This window comes from Leptosomus discolor, chromosome 1 (assembly GCF_034619465.1).
Source record: "Leptosomus discolor isolate bLepDis1 chromosome 1, bLepDis1.hap2, whole genome shotgun sequence".
Classification (NCBI taxonomy): Eukaryota; Metazoa; Chordata; class Aves; order Leptosomiformes; family Leptosomidae; genus Leptosomus; species Leptosomus discolor.
Genome location: NC_141391.1, coordinates 185615914 through 185631160, shown reverse-complemented (window position 1 = coordinate 185631160; position 15247 = coordinate 185615914).

Here is a 15247-nt window from a genome sequence, read left to right as displayed (position 1 = left end):
ATATGTCAATGAATTGCAAGGTAAAACAAACACAAAAAGAGGCCCTTCCAGGAGGAGTGGTGCTCTAGTTTTCAGAGGGCTGCCCACCCCTACCCCAGACAGTGTAGATGGGCTTCAGATACTGATTTGAGATGTGAATAACAGTGATGAGGGTGCAGTCCATGTGAGCTGCTCAGATGCAAATGTTGACAATGGATACTCTGCTCAAAATTTGCCCCCAGCTGGGGGAGGAACGGGACAAATGTGTGTATTGGACTGTGTGGGTTCAATGGCCTGGCACGTTAGTACCACAGAAATACAAGGCTTTAGTCAACACTGGTGCCCAATGCACCTTAATGCTGTTAAATTACAAACGAATAGACTCCATTTGTACTTCTGGAGTGACGGGAGGATCACATAGACTGACAGGAGTGGAAGCAAAGGTGAGTCTGACCGGACACGGGTGGAAGAGGAACCCTATTGTGATTGGCCCAGATGCCAAATCTATTCTTGGTTGTAGACTATCTCAAGAGAGGGTATTTCAAGGACCTGAGAGGGTACCAATGGGAATTTGGTGTAGTGGCGGTGGAGATAGAGTAAATTAAACTACTGTCCATCTTGCCTCGTTTATCAGAGGACACTTCTGTCGTGGGGCTGCCGAAGTTTGAAGAACAAAAGGTGCCTATTGCTACTACAACAGTGCGCTGGCAACAATATCTAATAGACTCCCTGATCCCCATTCATGAGCTGATCTGTCAGCTGGAGAGTCAAGGTGTGATTAACAAGGCACACTCACCCTTCAACAGTGCAGAAGTCCAATGGAGAGTGGAGACTGACAGTGGACTATCGTGGCCTGAATGAGTCACATTTCTTTTGAGTGCTGCTATGCCGGACGTGTCGGAACTTCAGTGTGAACTGGAGTCAAAGGCAGCCAAGTAGTATGCTACTATTGATATCGCTAATGCATTTTCTCTATTCCTTTGGGGGTGGAGTGCAGGCTGCAGTTTGCTTTCACCTGGAGGTGTGTCCAGTACACCTGGAATTGACCTCCCCAGGGGTAGAAGCACAGTCCCGTGATTTGCCATGGACTGGAGCTCCTGAACATTTGCAGTATATTGATGACATCATTGTATAGGGTGATATAGGAGAAGTTTTTGAGAAAGGGAAGAAAGTAATTCACATTCTTCTGGACGCTGGTTTTGCCATCGAAAGAGGCAAGGTCAAGGGACCTGCACAAGAAATCCAGTTTCTAGGAATTAAATGGCAAGATGGGTTCACCAGATCCCAGCTATGTCTCCACCAAATAACAAGGAGACACAAGTTTTCTTAGGCGTTGTGGGTTTCTGGTGAATGCATATTCCTGGTTACAGTCAGATTGTAAGATGTCTCTATGAAGTGACTGGAAAGAAAAACAGTTTTAATTGGGACCCTTAACCAGGCCTTTGAACAAATTGAATGAGAAATTGCACATGCAGCATCACTTGGGCCAGTCCAACCAGGACAGGATGCTAAAAGTGTACTCTATACTGCAGCTGGGGATAATGGTCCTACCTGGAGCTTGTAGCAGAAAGCACCAGGGGAGACTCGAGGTTGGCCTCTAGGATTTTGGATTCAAGGATACAAAGGCTCCAAGGCCAACTGTACTCCAGCTGAAACAGAAATGTTGGCAGCATGTGAGGGAGTTAGAGCTGCTTTGGATGTGATTGGTACTGAAACAGAGCTCCTCCTGGCACCATGATTGCCAGTACTGGGCTGGATGTTCAAGGGTAAGTTCCTTCTGCTTATCATGCCACTGATGCAACACAGAATAAATGAATCGCACAGCAGGCCTGAATAGGAAATCCCAATGGTCCAGGAATCTTAGAAGTTGTTACTGATTGCCCAAAAAGTAAAGACTATATAATACCACCAGAAGAAGTGGTGACATATGCTGCAGAAGCCCCACCATGTAATCAACTATCAGATAATGAAAAGCAATACACCCTGTTTACTGGTGGATCCTGCCACCTTGTAGGAAACCATCGGAAGTGGAAGGCTGCTGTGTGGAGTCATGCAATGAGTCACAGAAGTGGCTGAGGGAGAAGGTGAATCAAGTCAATTTGCTGAGGTAAAAGCCATCCAGCTGGCCTTAGACATTGCCAAACAAGGAAAGTGGCCAGCACTCCATCTTTATACTGACTCGTGGATGGTGGTGAATGCCTTGTGGGGATGGTTGAAACAGTGGAAGTGGGATAACTGGCAGCACAGAGGTAAACCAATTTGGGCTGCCACATTGTGGCAAGGTATGGCTGCCCAGCTAGAGAAACTAGTTGCAAAGGTATGTCATGTAGATGCTCATGTACCTAAGAGTCGGGCCATTGAGGAACACTGAAACAACCAGCAAGTGGATCAGGCTGAGAAAGTGTTCCAAACAGACCTGTACTGGGAACATAAGTGTGAATTATTTTTATCTTTGTGGGCCCATGATACTTCAGGACATCAGGGAAGAGATGCAGCATACAAGTAGGCTCGTGACTGAGGGGTGGATTTAACCGTGGATGCTATTGTGCAGGTTATCCATGACTGGATACTTAGCTTGCAGTCAAGCAAGCTAAATGGTTGAAACCTTTGTGGTATGGAGGATGATGGTTGAAGTATAAATATGGGGATGCCTGGCAGATTGATTATATTGTACTCCTCAAACCTGCCAGAGTAAGCATTATGTGCTCACAATGATGGAAGCAACCACTAGATGGCTGGAAACATGTCCTGTGCTTCATACCACTGCCTGGAACGCTATCCTGGGCCTTGAAAAGCAAATCTCGTGGCAACCACAGTACTCCAGAAAGAATTGAGTTGGACGATGGGACTCATTTCAGAAACAGTCTTATAGACAACTGGGCTAAGGAACATGGTATAGAGTGGCTATATTCCCTATCACGCACCAGCCTCTGGAAAAATTGAATGATATAGTGGACTATTAAAAGCTACTCTGAAAGCAATGGTTGGTGGAACTTTTAAAGATTGAGACAAGTATTTAGTGCAAGCCACCTGGTTAGTTAACACCAGAGGATCTGTCAATCGAGCTGGTCCTGCCCAGTCTGACCTTTTACATACGGTAGAAGGGGATAAAGGCGCTGTGTTGTGTGAAAGGAATTTGATGGGGAAAACTGTGTGGGTATTTCTTGCATCAGGCAAAGTCAAACACACTCGTGGGATTCCTTTTGCTTGAGGACCTGTATATGCTTGGTGGGTAGTAATGAAAGATGGTGGAATCCAACGTGTACCTCAAGGGGATTTAACTCTAGGTGAGAACACTTTGTTCTGAGCTGCATGATGTTAATTGTTATGTAACACTAACAGTGTTCAGTAAGTGTCTTTCAGGATAACATAGTGGTGATGACTGGAGGTGGCCTCATCGAGTGACATCCAACAGCTTCCTCAAGATGGACTTGCAACCTGTGGGCATGAACTGTGATGAATTTTATGCCATCTTTCCTGCTCTAAGAGACTGCTATGATAAATGGAATCCACAGACTGAATGAATTCAATGAACCTTTTGGGGAAATAACTCATGAATCAAGGGACTAGTACCTGTCTGTATATATGTATTGAGAAACGGGAAAGAGTAGTAGTGACTTGGGCATGATGTGAATCACGAAATCATTAAGGTTGGAAAAGACCTAAGATCATAAAGTCCAACCATCAATGCAACACCACCCTGCCCACTAAACCATGTCCTGAAGTGCCACATCTACAGGTCTTTTGAACACCTCCAGGGATGGTGACTCCACTGCTTCCCTGAGCAGCCTGTTCCAATGTATCACTGCTGTTTTGGTAAAGACATTTTTCCTAATATCCAATCTAAACATCCCCTGGTGCAACTTGAGGCTGTTTCCTCTCATCCTATTGCTTGTTACTTGGGAGAAGAGACCAGCCCCTACCTCACTGCAACCTCCTTTCAGGTAGTTGTAGAGAGTGATAAGGTCTTCCCTTGGTCTTCTCTTCTCCAGACTAAACAACGCCAGTTCCCTCAGTGGTTCCTCATAAGACCTGTTCTCCAGGCCCCTCACCAGCTTCATTGCCCTTCTCTGGACACGCTCCAGCACCTCAACGTCTTCCTTGTAGTGAGGGGCCCAAAACTGCACGCGATATTCGAGGTGCGACCTCACCAGTGCTAAGTGCAGGAGCAGTCACTTTCCTGCTCCTGCTGATCACCCTGTTTCTGATACAGGCCAGGATGCTGTTGGCCTTCTTGACCACGTGGGCACACAAAGGAGTGGAATGCTGTCCTGGTTTGGCTGGGATAGAATCAGGGACCAGCCATGCCAGGCAGGCTGTCAGCAGTTCTGAGCCAGCCAGGGCAGCTGAGCTGAGTTAGCTACAGGTGTAGCCCACACCATAACGTCATGGTCATTATAAAGGGGGAAGGTTTGAGAAAGGGGAGTTCTTGTGGGAGTTCCTGCTGGACTTCTAGCTGGGGTTCCTGCTTGGGTTCCTCCTGCTCCTCTTTCTTTCTGTTCCTGTGGATTGTGAGGGCCAGGCATTGTAGGCTGATTATAACTTTGTATACTTTATTTGTTTTGCTGTTTCATTAAATCTGTCCTTGCTTCAATCTTCAGATCTCCTCTCCTTTTCCTGATTCCTCTTCTCAACTGGGGAGTGGTTGTTGAGTGATAGAATAACTGCTATAGTTTAGCCTCTGGTATGGTCTAAATGTAGACGTTGTGGCCCTCCTCTGGACCTGCTCCAACGAGTCCATGTCTTTCCTGTGCTGAGGACTCCAGAGCTGGATGCAGTACTGCAGCTGGGGTCTCACCAGAACAAAGCAGAGGGGCACCACCCTCAACATGCTGGCGACGCTTCTTTTCATGTAGTCCAGGATACGGTTGACTTTCTTGGTTTCAAGTGCACACTGCCAGCTCATGTCCAGTTTTTCATCCACCAGTACCCCCAAGTCCTTCTTGGCAGGTCTGCTCTCAATCCCTTCATCCCCCAGACTGCATCGATACCAGAGGTTGCCCTGACCCAGGTGCAGGACCTTGCACTTGGCCTTGTTGAACCTCATGACGTTCACACAGATCCACTTCTCAAGCTTGTCCAGGTCCCTCTGGATGGCATCCCATCCCTCAGGGGTGTCAACCACACCACTCAGCTTTGTGTTGTCCTCAAACTTGCTGAGGGCGAACTTGATCCCACTGTCTATGTTGTTGATGAAGATATTAAACAGCACTGGTCCCAATATGGACCCATGAGGGATACCACTTGTCACTGATCTCCATCTGAACATTGAATTGTTGACCACTAGTCTCTGGATGTGACCATCCAACCAATTCCTCATCCACCGACTATCAGGTTCCCTCTCAGGGCTCCTTGTATGCTTCTCATTGCTGTTTTACTGTCTTATCCAAATTTCCAGGGAATTCAAGAAAAGGTTCAAACTGTTGTTAGGTAATTCCACTTTTTGATATAGGCATCACGAAGACAGCTAAGACCTTCTGAGAGCTGTTGAAGCTGGGCTGAAGGAGTGGGAGGACCTGGAACAAAGGATTCCTCCAGCTCATGGGGTCCCACCTGCGGGAGAGGAATTCAGTCGGACAGACTTTTCTCCTCTGTCACTCACAAGTGGCGCCAAGTTTCTACCCATAGATTACTATTAAAAAAATATTGGGAAATGGGAAGTTTTATCTCAAAAGGGTTCCATGAGGTCAGTTAGGGATTTTATTACTAGTTGTTTGCAGAAAGCATTCTGAGATGTGCACAGAATAAAACTCTAACATAGATCCTTACTGTGCAGTGTTTACTGTTTAGAGAGAAATGTGGAAGAAGGGTAGGAGAAAGACTTGCAGTGAAACCTGAAGTAGTTGCATTGTTCCCTTCTGACATTTAAGACTGCTCTGTTTGTGCTCAGCTGCTTGCACTTAGTTTCCAGCAGAGTAAGACCCTCACAGGCACGCACAAACCCACATGTATTCTGTGTCTCAGCATAAGCTGAAGGTCTCCAGTACTTTATTTTAGTTCCAAAAGACTCTACAGTGCACTCACTGCTGCTCTTATAAATGAAAGGAAATTCAATAAAGAAATAAAGGACATTTTGACCGCACTGCACATTTTTCCTTGTTCTCTTGGGCACTTACTCAAAGTGCCCTTCCATTTTCAATGGATTTCTAGCTGCTAAATAAATTATTACATTTATCATTGTAATATTTTTTGTATGTATAACTATGCTTTTTCACGGTGCATTAGTGTGAGCTAAAAATACCAGGCATTTGTCGCAGGCTATTCTTCGGCCATTGAAAAAATATCTATTTGCATAATAGATACAGTATATCCCTATATACAATGAGAAGCTTTAAAGAAAGGTCACTCATCACTTCTCATCGCGATGATGACTCATGAAAGGTCACTCATCTGGTCTTCTCATCGCTTGCCCAGAATTAAAACTCTGACAGCAAAACCCCCACTCTCTAGGTGTAGCAGTGGCTAGATGATTCTCTTATTAATTATCTTCAGGCTATGATTAGCGCTCTCATGTTTAATATTGGTATATTTGATTGTTTTCAGTGAGATTATAGTTCAGATTCACCAAGTGCTATCATTTGAAGACACTGAAGTTGTTCGCAAGCGTAGCTCACTTGTGTTCCTGGGGTTTGACCCACTGTTTGGTCAAGCCATGCTTTGCACAGGACACCTGTATGTGTCTGCTTCGGCAGGGACTGATTTGCTCCGCAGTTATGTTAGTGCCGTGTCCAGTTTGCCATAGCCTCTATTGAGACACCCAACACAGCAACCAGTGCCTCATGGTATGCCGTGCCCTGGCTGTGTTTCTGTTCCCTGATCCAGGTAGTCATGTAAGACAGTGCATGATCAGCTCTCGGACACCTTTTATTGTGTTAGGTAACATACTCCACTCTCAGGTATGCAGAGATTTGAATATAGAGTAATTTAATTGTTTGTGTTATTACACTGTGTTTGAGTTTAGAAGCAGTACTTTTGTCAATATGCAAAATTTTTATGCCATAGTACACCTATTTTTATTCTAACAGAAATAGGATCAAGACACACAGAATTTATATAACACAGTAAAGCCTTCAGACTGTTTTTTTTTTTGTAGAGGGAATGTGTTGTTATACTGTAGTTACACAAAGTACAGTTGTTCATTGCGCTTTGGAAGAACATTATGAGATTCAGTAGTTGAAAACATGAGACTTTTTTTTCATGAGGTTAAGAAATTACCCCTCATTATTTTTAATCAGATTTTCTTTAGTATTGAATAAACCAACAAAGCTTAAATTATTTTCCTGTCAGATAGTAATCTAAGGCCTACTTATGTAAAAATAATATAAAGCTCATACTAAACAAAACATGTGATTTATATTTTTCTTACTAGACTTCAGCAACCTTACAGCATACTTTCTTTTCCCAAAGACCTTCTGTTACCACTTACTATTTTTCTGACCTTTTGTCTTGCAGCTTTAATTCTACCTTTCTGAAGTCTTATTTTACCTTTGCCATATACTTGGACAGTGTGGTTAAGCAGTACCCATGGAAGGCTGAACTCAGATTCCACTTTTTCTTAATTTGTGTTTTCTCTAATTCTGTATATGCAGCTATCAAAGTAGCTGTAAGCTGATTATTCCTTTCTTTTCCTACTACAGAAGTCACATGTAGTTGTTCTATTAGTTGAAAGCATCCATATGGCCAGCAGATGCACTTAAAAGGTATTTAATTAGTGATGTAAATTCACCTCACTAGACAGTTCTTCTGTAGTGATTTTATCTAGGCGAGGTGTGTGCTGTCTGTCTGAAATCAGTATAGATTATTTGAAGTAGAATCATCTTTACTTGGAGTAAATTTGGTCTGGATGAACAGAAGTAAGTACTTCATTCAAGTGTTAGTTTTGTTATCATTTGATGATCATCTTCAAAACTTCCAGTACAGCTTCTACTTTAGCCTTGGTAAACTCTGTATCACTTGACTCAGGACTGAAGTTCTGTTTCACGGTATGTAAAAGGTCAGTTAAAGTTCTGGTTCTCCTACTGCTTTTTGTCTTAAGTTCCACGGGTATTGCAAAATTAAATATATGTATTAAATTCTGCTCAAAATGTTATTTTTGTGATTTAACTTGTCAACAATAATGAAAGCATCCCTTAACTTCATCTTGGTAAACTGAAACTTGCTTGACAAGGATCAAAAAGTACCTATTAATCGCCTAGATGCCAAGATTTCACTAACATTTTCAGATAGAGCGTCATTTATATTTGTTAAAATCTATATCCAAGCTCTTTTTTTCATTTTTTTTCTGCCTTATAGGAACAGCAGGTGTAATTTATTCCGATTCACATTTGTATTTGGTTTGAAATGTTTTAGGTTGTACCCAACAAGTCAAAGAGTCCAGAGGTTTCGTGTAAGAAATGTGTCCTTTTGCCATTATTTTTGTTTTCCCTTATCTTAGGTAATTTGCAATCTCTTTCTTTTTTCATTGATCAAAAATGTTAAGTGGAACCACAACTACAGCCCTTTACCATGACTTGGAAGCCTATTAGTTCATCTGTCTATTGCGTATAATGTCTTTTGTGTCATTCTCATTCTTTCATTGAAATGTTAATAGGTCCAATCACATAAATACCTCGAGGAGTTCAGGTATATATAGGTTGGTACTGACCTCCCCAAACAAATGCATTATATCCTAAAGTGGCATCAGAACAGTTTCCCAAAGAGTGTGTTCTGTCAGCTCGAATTATTGCTGGTTGTTCTTGCAGAAACAGAGGCACTAGTTAGGCCAAAATCACCACTGAAGCTGGTGACGACGCTGACTTTCAGCGTGTTTGTGTGTGCGGAGAGCGGGGGGGGGAGTGCATAGCTGCACAGCCCACACCACTTCTTCCATTTGGTTATTCTCATTCTTCTCCCTTTCACTTCTTTCAGCAATTGAGACCTGAACCTGCCTTTCCCATATTTTTGCCCATGTTTTCTGTCAGCCTGGGAAGCTTGTAATTAAGTAGATCATCCTATTTACCCTTTAAATATTGTTACATTAACTTTCTGATAGTTCTATGAAATTTCCTCAGCATTTCAGAAGTTGTTAGGAAACAGATTTAATGATTAACATTGCTGTCTATCACGTCTTTCATTTATTTCTCTAATAACTCTTTGACCTGCCATTTAAAAATAAATGCTTTAAGTTGCTGCAGTTTACTATTCTTTCATATTATTGATTTAATTGAAAGTATTTCAATGTTATACAATGTGAAAACACTGTTTATGTTTTCTGAATATGCAACGGAAACATTTCTGCTGTTCCACATCCTTCTAGACAATTCTATTTTTCACATCTAGTAGTAAAGCAGTGCTAGTATTTGCAATGTCATTGTCTCTGATTAACTTAACAGTCTTACTTTCCATGGGATATATATTTTTGCCTTTTCTAAGTTCTTAAATTATTTAACTTGTTAGTTATACACTAAGTGTTGTCAGCTTTTGTTTTTTCTCCATTTGTTTCGTGTTTTAATGTACTGCTTTCTCTTCTTTCGGACATGCAGATAATGGGTGGATCTTAAGTGGTGTAGCTGAGGCAGGCTGCCATAACTGTGACTGTGAGATTTCAAAGGTGGAGTCTTTTGTTCCAAGGACGTTTTTTGCAAATGTACTGGATCTAGCCTGGCATTAAGTTAACTTTCTTCATAGCAGCGATATTGTGCTGTGTTTTGGGTTTGTGGCTAAAACAGTGTGAAAAACACATGAATGTTTTCGCTGTTGCTGAGCAGTGCTTACACAGGATCAAGGCTGTCACTGTTTCCCACTCTGCCCACACTCCCGCCCCAGCGACTAGGCTGGGGCTAGGCGAGAAGTTGGGATGGGACACAGCCAGGACAGCTGACCCCAGCTGACCAAAGGGATACTTGATGCCATATGACGTCTGCTCAGCAATAAAACTGGGTAGAGGAAAGGGGTGGGATGGGGGTTGGCTTCAACGCTGGCTGTCAGAGACTGACCAGGCATCGGTCTGCTTGTGGGCTTTGGTGAGTGATTGCCTTAGCATCGCTTTTATTTTATCCTCACTTACTACACTTTATTAATTCTCACTTTTTCTTCTTTACTTACTAAGCCATCTTTATCTTGACCCATGAGTTTTCTCTCTTTTTCTTTTCCCTGATCTACTCAGGGAGGAGGCGGGGGGAGTGAGCTAGTAGCTGTGTGCTAGCAGCTGTGTGGGTGCTTACCTGCTGGCCAGGGGTCAACTTGCAACAGCAGGATGGAAGAAAAATACATTAGCAGCACAATCCCTGAGTAATGGGGTTTTGAGATTTGAGGGAATGAAGTACTTTTTCCAAGCAGCAAGCCAGGAAAGAGGCATTTCATCAACCACAGATGAAAGGAATGGGAGGACAGGCTGAGAGAGCTGGGGCTGTTTAACCTTGAGAAGAGGAGGCTCAAGGGAGGGGTTCTTATCGGTGTGTCTAAAAGCCTGATAGGAGAACTAAAGGTGAAGCTAGACTCTTCTCAGTGCTATCCAGTGAATGGAGAAGAGGCAATGGGCACAAACTGAAATACAGGAAATTCCATTTAACATATGAAAATACCTTTTTACTGTGAGGGTCGCCAAACATTGGAACAGATTGCCCAGAGAGGTTGTGGACTCTCCAACCTTGGATATACTCAAATCCCAACTGGACACAACCCTGCTCTGAGCAGAGGGCTGGACTACAGCATCTCCAGAGGTGCTTTCCAGCCTCAGCTATCATGTGATTCTGTGAAATTTCATGGGTGTTAAGTGACTCACAGTTTTGTGGATCAAGCAGACAAGACCATAGCCTCTATACGTAACATGGGGTATCACAGAGCTTTCTCAGGTGAAGCTGTAGCATTTTTTTTTCCAGTCTCCAGAATTACCTGTCAGTCCTGGATACACAGGATTTTATGATGAATTGCATTTACTTTTTATTTTGTTTTTGAATAGAGTGATTAGACAAGTCTTTTTAGTTTGGACCTGCAGCCTTTTCACTGACAAAACTAGCATTTTTGCTTTGGCGTAGAAAAGCAAAGAAACCTGTCTTTCAGTACAACGTAATTGTTTTGGAACATACTGTAGCTCGGCGCATGTTCCTGCTCCAGACAGAGTTGTCTGAGGCAGCAGAGTCTTGTAAGGGAACTTTCCAGTTACAGGCTGATGTGCAGAAGGCTGATTCCTCATGTTTGACTGTAAAATGACTCTACAGAAATTGATACTGCAGTAACATATATATACAATTAGTTCAATACTCACAGCTCTCTGCTGGAAACTGAGTGTATGTAAAGCGATAGCCTTTACACAAGTGCCTTTTCACAGTAGGAGAGCTGGTAAAATAGTTTAATTCACAAGTATTGGAACTAGCATTTCAAAATGACTCATTATCATGATTAAATCTGCTTTTTAGGTTCAACTTACTGGTTTTAGTGCCGGCCTTTTCACTTGCTGACAATTTTGTAGATGAGAGTTTGTTTTTTATTCTTCTGTTGCTGGCAGTTCCTGGTTTTTAGTGAGTGGGCCTGATTAGTCTTGTCTGCTTAGATTATTTGTTAATTGTTGCTATTCGGGTATGTATTTTATCAACTAAACCTTGATTGCTTGATTAAAAATAAAGGAATAGGAGTGGTCCAGCTTTTTTTTTTATATATGAGTGAAATATTACACTTTTTGCAAAAATATTAGCTTCCTCTAAGAAAGCAATTGCAACATGAAATTTGGGGGAGGTATATGGTGCACTTATGCTTTTGGTTAGTTTAACAGAAAAGTAGATGATTTTTATTTGATTGACTTAGTGGCTTCAAAACTTGCTCACTGATTTAGTATCTGAAAAAATATTTGTGAACGCTTTGTAGTTGCAGCATGGGTTTCCATCTGAGCTGAAGAGAATTTTTTAGTGTGTAGGTACATTAAGAGTGTGATTTCTTTTGTGGTGGGTGCTGCCTCCTTCTCTGTGGATTTTCATTTGTTGAACAGAAGGAGACCGAGTTCTGCAAGCATGGCAGTGCACACAGAACTGTTGCATGAACAGGCAGTACTGTACGCTGTATTTCTGTACTCTGTCATTGCACATGATGATTTTTTTTGTCTCTGAATATTTTAATTTTCTGTTTACTGTAAAGACAGCTTGGAGGGGAGGGGGGGTGTTAGTATTAAATATTGAATGTTGCATCTTTCTACCTAAAATTGAGGGTCTTATAGGTTATTCCACCGAGGAAGATAATGTGGTGATTATGTCAGATACCTTCACCACAGTTGTGTTTATTTACAAATTTAGATTAAACTATTTTGCCATAAATACAGAAGGGATTCACAAGTCTTCATCTGGTGCTTGTCCTGGTTGAGCTGGTCTTTCACAACATGACTCACCTACCCTTCCACATTCCTCAGTGGACCTCAGCCACATTCCTTCATACCTTGGCCTGAAGCAGCCAAATGTATACCCATGGTTTAGATTTTGATTTAAAGTTACCTGACTTTCCACAACAATATGTTGAGGCTGTGTCTGGCAACCTCAAGCTGGTTTTACCTATCTTCTATGGGGACTGAGCTGTTAGAGAGTAGCGGAGGGGAAAGGGACCTAGGGGTCCTGGTGGACAGCAGGATGACCATGAGCCAGCCATGTGCCCTCGTGGCCAAGAAGGCCAATGGCCTCCTGGGGTGTATTAGAAGGGGTGTGGTCAGGAGGTCGAGAGAGGTTCTCCTCCCCCTCTACTCTGCCCTGCTGAGACCTCATCTGGAATAGTGTGTCCCATTCTGGGCCCCTCAGTTCATAAAGGACAGGGAACTGCTTAAAAGTGTCCAGCGCAGAGCCACAAAGGTGACTAAGGGGGTGGAACATCTCCCTTCTGATGAAAGGCTGAGGGAGCTGGGTCTCTTTCTTTAGCTTGGAGGAGGCTGAGGGGTGACCTCACTAATGTTTATAAAAACATAAAGGGCAAGTGTCAGGAGGATGGAGCCGGGCTCTTCTCAGTGATGGCCAATGACAGGACAAGGGGCAACGGGTGCAAGCTGGAGCACAGGAGGTTCCACATTAACATAAGGAAAAACTTTTTCACTGTGAGGGTGACAGAGCACTGGAACAGGCTGCCCAGAGAGGTTGTGGAGTCTCCTTCTCTGGAGACATTCAAAACCCGCCTGGATGCGTTCCTGTGTGACCTACTCTAGGTGGTCCTGCTCTGGCAGGGGGGTTGGACTAGATGATCTTTTGAGGTCCCTTCCAACCCCTAATGTTCTGTGATTCAGCAATGACCAGAACTAATACATATTGCATTAAGACCCAGTCATAATGCAATGCTAGAGCATCCTGTAACTGTTTCCTGGGATGTCAGCAATACCAGCACACTGGCACTAGGGACCACATCCCACATAAAAAGGCTTTGGTTGACAATTCAGCTGAAGTGCAACGTCAACAACTCTGTCAGGCTGCACAGAGGCATTTTGCCCAACACAGTGACAACACCGACTGTGTGTGCACCCTGGAGACTGGCCATGGCCTCACGACGGCTCCCTCCCATGGAAGCAAAATGGGTGTAGACCTCCCTCCCCTCCCAAACATGAAGGTTTTCCTAAATCTTCCTGAGTGATCTGGCTATTATTGCCAACCCTGTGCTTTTGCTTTGAGGTAATACATCTCGAGGTTTGACCCCCTATGTCCCATATTCGTAATTTTCTACAGCAAATTTACTTAGCACTGAAGTCTGACCGGTGGGAATTGGGTGTCACTCCGGTTTCGTTCACCTCCCCTTCCTGGAGAAGACCCCGCGGCTCCCAGACCACCATTTTCAGGGGTGAATAAAGACACCCGCCGGAATAACTCGGGCGTTTCGGGTCCTTGCTGGCAGCCTCCGGGGGGCGGGGGACGGGACGACGACACGGGGGGGGGACACAGGCAGCGACAGGCACGGGCGCCGGGGGCGCCGGGACCCTGCCGCAGCGCTGCCGCCCGCTGCCGCCGCGGCTGCGGCACTGCCGGGGCCGGCGCGGCCGCGCTCCCTCCCCCGGCGCTCGCCCGCGCCCGGGAGCGGAGCGGAGCGGAGAGGAGGGGCGCCGCCGCCGCCACCGCCGCCGCCGCCGCAGCCGCTCCCTCCCCGCGGCGGCCGGGGGGGCGGGACGCCGCGGCAGCGCCAGCGCCGCTGTCAGCGCCCGAAGGGCTTGGGGGGGGGGGCCCTGCCGGCCGCGGGGGGCTGCCGGCGCGGAGCGGAGTGGGGCCGCCCGCCGCTGAGAGCCGCACCGCGGCAGGCGCGGAGCCCCGCCGCAGCAGCAGCAGCGCGCCCGCGGCGCAGGATCCCCCGCGGCGGTGAGTGAGCGAGCGAGCGAGCGAGCGAGCGAGCGAGGGAGGGAGGGAGGCGGGCGGAGGGCGGCGGGCGGGCAGCCCCGGCCCGGCGGCGCCGCGGGGGCCCGTGGCCCTGCGCCCCGGCGGGGCGGCAGCTGCCGGGGGGTAACGCGGCGGCCGCGGGCCCCGGGGTCTGCGCCGGGGGCGGGGGGAGAGGGGTCGATTGAACAGGTTGCGATGGGCGGGCGGTGCGCGGGCTTCTCGGCAGCCGCGGTTTTGGCGTTGAGGGAGGGAAGAGCGGGCGGCTGCTTCGCGGTGTAGCCCGGCTGCTGTGGCAAATACCGGCTGCTTACGCTGGGAAACGCTTCCTAGGAAGGTGCGTCTGCAGTTGGGGTGTCCAGGAACTCCCGGGTGTCCGGCAGCTGCCGAAAATGCCAAGACGTGTAGTTGTTTACCTCCAGCCCCATTCGGGCGTTAAGATGGGTCATACACACATAAGGAAATAGCAAAACTCTGAAGAAAGGAGAACGTACAATAGCTTTGGGCATCCTTGTGGCTCTAAAGGCAGTTTAATCTCCCTAAAGTTGTATTTCGTTAGGCTGCTGGGCCAATGACCCTTGCTTTAAATCACTTTATTCATAAAGTTTTCAAAGGGCTGGCACTTCCTTGTGCCAACTTTTTAACTCTTTAATGTGCTTTTTTTTCTTTTTCATATGTAATTTATGCGTAATGGGAGGGACATTATGCATTTTTATTACTTACTGAAGGCATTGTCTGAATCTGCTGAGAGGTTCTTTTGTCTTTTGGATTTAGTGGGTACAGGATTCCCTGTAATTTTACAAATATAAATCGGATTATAGAGTTAAATAATTTTGAAGGGACTACCTGAAGGGAGACATTGTAATTCAAACCGTTTGTAAATTTGCAAAGTGGTACTTAGTCAGAAGCCCAAGGAGGGGTGAGTAATTGATTGGGTTTTTTAGGTCTTTTGTCGTGATTTGGTGTTG